At 44.5% G+C, this 6326-nt stretch overlaps 1 long non-coding RNA gene across 1 annotated transcript in view; it reads right to left on the minus strand.

Moving 5' to 3' along the window:
* The window catches only part of LOC112460010, a 74624-nt gene that overhangs the window by 39497 nt on the left and 28801 nt on the right, over positions 1-6326 (minus strand). Inside the window, exon 3 of the long non-coding RNA XR_003041394.1 lies at positions 5802-6068. This is a non-coding gene — a long non-coding RNA (uncharacterized LOC112460010). The remainder of the gene's footprint in view (positions 1-5801; positions 6069-6326) is intronic.

The raw sequence follows: 6326 nt of genomic DNA on the forward strand, positions 1-6326 counted from the left end.
AGAGAGAGCGATTTTTATAAATGTTCGGTAGACAATAAATAAATACACAAAATTCATCCAGAGTTTAATTTCTTCACGCTCAGACAGCCGCGGCAAAGCTCGCGAGTTAAAGGGATTTCCCCTCTCGCGTACACAGTCTCTCTGACTCGCATGTTCCTCGTCCGGGGGGTAGGACGATTTAATAACGACGCGGTAAATTAAAATGATAGACGTCATCCCCCGACTGGCGGCCACTGAGAGCCCATCAATTAATGGGAGCCTCTACTTCATTTGCCTATAAATAAATAATCGTCAAGTGCCTCCGCTCGCACGAGAGGTGTCACTCGGCATCGAGCGGAGGTGGAAAAGCGGAGGTGGAGGAGTAGGATGAGAAGGCAGCAGGAGGATGGCTTTCAAATATTAACGCCGTCTCGTGGACGTCACATACGTTACCCTTCCTCCCGCGTTTCTACATTCGGGCAGATGCATGCGGGCTCTGCCACGTACGATGGCTGCGCCATCGAAGTCTCTTCCACGTCGTCCTGTTTTTCTCGTCTATCAACGTGCGCAGAGATATCTCCAAGATGCACGCGATAGAATATTTAAGCTTAGCAACTATTATTCCTAGCAGTACCAAAAAAAAGAAGGAGTTAAGGGTCTTTGTAAATTATTGCACTTATGATGTCTTAATTTAAAAATATAAAATTTTGGAAAAATAATACTTTAAATAAGATGGTTATAATACACGTATATAACAACGACAATCCCTTTGCGGTTCGCACTATTTAAATATTTAAAATATCAAAGTCCTAAATGCTAAATTTCGTAGCATTTAGGAGAAATCATGCAGATGCGGCAATCATATCGCAATCGCGCGGCCGTGACAATCGAAAGTAATTCGGTAGATACGACGACGACGGACGCGAAAGGGTAGCATGGGGGTAGGTGGATGGTGATCGCGAGAGCCGTCCAATGACACGCCGGAAATATTTGGCAGCTGATGGCGAGTAGTTGAGGGGAGAGGCAGAGTCGGTACCTCCGGCTGGTAATTAAAAATGTCTCTCGACCCCTTCCGCCCGGCCCCCCCTCCCCCCGCCTATTTCATCGCCACATTCGCCACCCTTCGATGTCCCTCGTGCGTCGCGGTGTCGCCACGAGGCTGTCTAACAGGAATGCATTGCGAGGGACTAATGAAAAACCTCATCGGCGTGTGTGACGCTAATGAGAAAGACTGCCAGCGAGCTCGACAGTGGCGATTGAAATTCGCGAAGAAACGCCGGCGTGGATGTATATCGGCTGGTAGACGAGCTGGTTTTCACGGCGGACAGTTTTTATGGAATGACGAGCCCGTCATGTGGCTCCCACACTCCCTCCCTCTATTTTCTCCCCCTTTTTTTTTATTATCTTCTGACAATGACCGCGAGAGATATATCGAGCTTCATGCGCCATTTAATAGGGAACAGTAGCCAGGAGTCAGTCGTTGAAAAAAAAGCATGTTACGTCGTCAGCGCGAGCTCCGTCACAGATCTTTTGCTTTTAGCCTTCGTTAATGCAGTCTATTTCATCCACCGGGACCGCGTCGTCAATATATTTCCTTAACGATCTCGTGACAGTGACAACGAAATGCGTCATGACGCGCCAAGTAATTACATTTCGCCATTATATCGTTACTCATCGATGAGCGGTCAAAGGTCACGCTGCAGCTGAAAATCTACATAGAATTTATGTATGCCGCCGATAATTGTCAGTCATATTGCACCAAACGAAGGTATATCCCTTCTTATTTTAAAATAGATATTACGCGTATATATCACAAAATAAATAGATTTTTACAACAAAATCTTTACGTATGCATGCATCAACTTTTTGTTTAGTGATTAAAAGTGCCGTTTAAACCCTACGTGATCGCTTTAAAGGCCACGCATCGAAGAATAGAGCGTGTCAATGTTAAGCTCGGAGTGGACATCGGTTCGGAACATAAATTCTAGAGAGCCCGTGTTAGAGAGACGGGCGCTCCGGTGGAGAACCCTCTAGAGCGGCCGTCGAGGGTTAATGCGACAAGAACCCGCAGCTTCCCGATACGCAGCGGAGCGATGCAGCTCGCAAGTAACTTGTAACCGGGCACATCGGACCACATACGGCAACGTGAATGATGCGGAGGCGGTAGTGACGTCATTAGCAATTCCGATCTCGTCGGGCGGAAATTATGTCCAGTACGCCGCCGAGTCGCTCTCAATATCCTCCCCCTACCCGCGGCACCACCCTCCCCGTTTCCACGTGTATACGAGCGCGCACGCATATGTACCACGCATACATGTGCAAAGTGCGCGGGCGTACGCGGCCACGTACACACGTGCACGCGTGAGATTCCTTCGCTTCCGGTTTCCGGTACGGGAACGGCTTTGCCGTGATTGGCTCGGCCGAGCGCGAGCAAACTGAGCCGAAGGCAGCCCTCGGACCCCGATATCGGTGCCCCGATATAGAATGACTGTCATTCCGCGTCCTGCTCGCGGAATACCGAGACAGTGTCCCGCGATAATTAGATAGACATGTCGTACCGATCGTGCGATTTTCCTTCGCCCGACAAACGGAGCCATGAAAATATCTCTTCGCCCAATTGTGTTTTATAGATCGCGTTTGCGATCATCACTTTATAGAGAATCCAAATTGTCTGTTGTTATATAATAAAGTGACCAAAGAGAGATAATATTAATTATAATTGTAATTTGTAACGGCATTAATTAAGATTATCTTTTAATTGGTCAAAACAGAAGAGTCGTTAAAATATTTTAGTATTATATTGTACATGTCTCGAACAGTAAAAAATTTTTTGCACATTTCTGTTTCAACCTGCGCGAAATATCCATAAAAGTATGTTAACACGCTGGATATATCCGTGTGTGTTTTTTTTTGGACACGAGACGCAGTTTATATATCAACTTCCATCGATACGGACGGCAGAACTGTCGAGCTGTCGATCCCTTATATCGCGAATCTACGTTCCCGCGGGAGAGACTCGGGATTTCGCCTTCTCTCCTCTCTCCGTGTCCTACGATTTTAGAACGGCAGATATATATTATATTCGGCATTTTCAGTTTTTCGCTTAGAAATATCCTTCTTCCCCGGGGTCCAATGCGATAACTCATTCCTCTCCGCCTGAAGTTACACTGCTTTTCTGCCAACATGTATCACCGCGCGATGAATCAAGCGGGAGGAGCAACGGTGGTAATTCTAAATATCGCGAATACTTCGGATGGAAGCTCAGAATCGCGCGCGTTATTTCCCATGATATGTGCCACGCACGCGTTCTCATTAGCGAAAAAACGTTCGCGCGCACTCAATTAACAACCTGTCGACCTTCTCGAACGTTACAACCACGAAATGTTTTCTTACGACGACAGTTCCACCAGTTTACACGTGGATCGCGTGTGTAAACAAGAAGCGAGAAGTAGGTCGTCGTTAAAGATGTTTCGGTACGATGATCTTTGCCGGATAAGAATTCCAAGTTTTAACGAAGCTCTATCCCTTCTCTCTCTCTCTCTCCGTCGAAGCTTGTTTGTGTAGGCTCTCGCACGAACGATTCGGGTTTTCGCACCTTGCACGGCCAGGTTATTTCCGGTAGTGACGTAAGAAACGGACAAGGGAATGAGGCGAAGGGAATAGCAAGGGGAGGGAGGTGGGGAACGACAAGCGGGATGTCGAGCTCGTACAGACCTCGATGCTAATTTTCACGCGGCTCGAGCATTAATTCTAATTAAATATGTGCGCGCGAGGGGCCGCGGTGAGATAAGCGGGACGAAAGGCAATTTGTACGGAGACGCCGGTCGGTTTCTAAGATAAAAAAAATAAAAAGACGGAAGGAGAGGAAGAAAAAAAGTTTCGAGAGGAATATCCCCGGCCTCTCGGGCCTCAGTCGGCTTCACCCTCGCCTCGCGCGTCTCGCCTCGCTCCAGGCTGATATCCAAGTGAGATGTTTAATCATTCGGTAGATTGAATCCGCGGGTCTCCACTCGACGGTGAATATCTTAGCATGCGATGTTTCTCAAGTCGGACGTCGTCTCGGCGCTCGATAACGCCGATCTCTCTTTTCGCGCGCCCGCGCACGCGGCGTGCGATAACAAATCGAATGCCGTTCCTTCATATTTATTCGTAAATGCTGTCGCGATATCGTCAACTACAAAACGCACTTAAAAATATTCCCGACGGGTAGCTTCGTCGCCCATCAATTTCTTATGGCAGCGACATTGAGCCTCGAAATTTGGTAGAGACGATCGTCACTCGAGTAACGCAAATCCGTCCGTGCACCTCGTCGACAAATAAGTCACAGACATTCGGCGTTACCTAGCTTATTAATTGCAAACGTATCTCTGCAGAGATGAATATGTACATAGGCGTCAGTCTATAGCCAATCAATCAATCTTTAAGGTAAATGTACCAATGCCTGGACACACCCATGTCTGGACATTTTTATCATTTTAGTCCTTAAATAAGTTATAACGCAAATTAAAATCAAAGAATCAAAGATAAAAATGTTTTTCTTGTATTACATTTTTATCTTTGATTATAATTCGCATTATACTTATTTAAGAACTAAAATGATAAACTCCAGACATGGACTTGGTTTACAGTATAACTTAACACACCCGTACCTTATTCCATTGACGTCAGTCTATATTAATATTAATAGCAATCTTCCGCCGGGAAACTATTTCGTTTTCCCAAACGGTGCATCGAATGTAACGGCTGTTTACCGGGACGAGGCGTCGGGCAAGAACTGAAAATATATATCGGTGGGCGTGGAGTGTGGCAGCAGTTGGTTCACGGTCGGTAGATCGGGAGAGCATTGAGTTACAACTTAGCTTGTACAGCCACCGAAGCCCGCCGTCGCTCCACCAGCGACGAACGGCAGTAACAGCAGCCGCCGCCGTCGTTACGCTGCAAGATTCTATTCGCAGATTGCTGACTGGTCCGCTCTTATTCTCCTGGCCGTTGCTTGTACCTTCGACTTTTCGTGCTTCCCCTTTTCGTTCGTTCGATGATTTCAGAAAAATCCCGACCGCGACTAAACGATCGGTTATTACGCGTGGGCAAATCCTATTTCTTTTCCAGCTTATTTACGATATAATTCTATGTATATATGTAGAATACCGGTGTACGAACGGGGTCGAAACGGGCTCTCGTGGTCTGCGTTACACTAATAATCCTGAGCAGATGATAATGCGAGTGTTCTTCACAGCAATAACGGGATCGCAACGATATTGCGATAATTTGACATTCTTTAGATATCTACATCACATGTAGATATTCGATGCGGATTTTTACATTTCAGACTGTAATTATTGTTCTTTATAAAATTCAATTTTTCTGAAGAAAATATAAAACTCTAATAGTTTACGAGTTACAAACTGTAGAAAAAGAAGCTTTTCCTGTGGCTTCAGCTTTAAAACTGTCAATAGATAAAGCATATTCTTTGTTTTTTAAGGAAAGCTTTACTTAAATAAATATTTAATTTAGTGCTTAATTAGAATGATGTTCAGTATCAGAAAGAGAAGGAGATTGAAGGATATTGAAGAATTATGACAAAGATATTCGAACACTTCGATGTTCTCGCTAATGCAAACTTAATCGCAATTATGCGTGTAGGTAGGACTACTTTGCGCTACATATTAGAGGGAGAATTAACCAATTTTTTCCCTCGATAACAGTGATTTTCTAAATATCAATCATTCCGCAATTCACGTTCTACAAGCCCCAGGCGAGAAAGTAGATTGACCCGAGGAGTTAATTTAGCGAGCTGTCGCGAATCACGGCGTTTCCCTTACCTTTTACTTTTTATTCTTCTGGTACGTCGAACCGGCTGCGTTTCCCGCGATAAGATCTCGAAGCTCTTTCTCTGGAGAGATCGAGTTGCAGGAGGTCGTGGAACCGAATGCGTCGAGGTGCACCGACAACGCGCAAATCCCGCTCGCGTCCTTTCGTATTGCAAGCAACGATGACGTCCGGAACCGCTGCGATTTTCAATGGAGGTTTCTACTCAATTTTCCAGTTCGCGGACAGTTGATCGAACGTTGATTAATCGAGTGTTAAACCTAAAAGACATAAAGAAGAAATATTGAAAGACAAGACTTATAAAATCACAATTTCGACAGATTTAATTTTAACCGAGATTTTAATTAATTTTCGAGATAATATTACGTTTTTTTCAATGATAATTTAGAGTAAGAATAAATTGTTATGAATATCTAATAGATAACGATGCGCTAATTGAAAATACAATAGGAAAAATTGTTTATATATATATGCATATATATATATATATATATATATATATATATATATATGCATAT

The sequence above is a fragment of the Temnothorax curvispinosus genome, unplaced genomic scaffold (genome assembly GCF_003070985.1).
Source record: "Temnothorax curvispinosus isolate PA1 unplaced genomic scaffold, ASM307098v1 QBEX01010285.1, whole genome shotgun sequence".
Classification (NCBI taxonomy): domain Eukaryota; kingdom Metazoa; phylum Arthropoda; class Insecta; order Hymenoptera; family Formicidae; genus Temnothorax; species Temnothorax curvispinosus.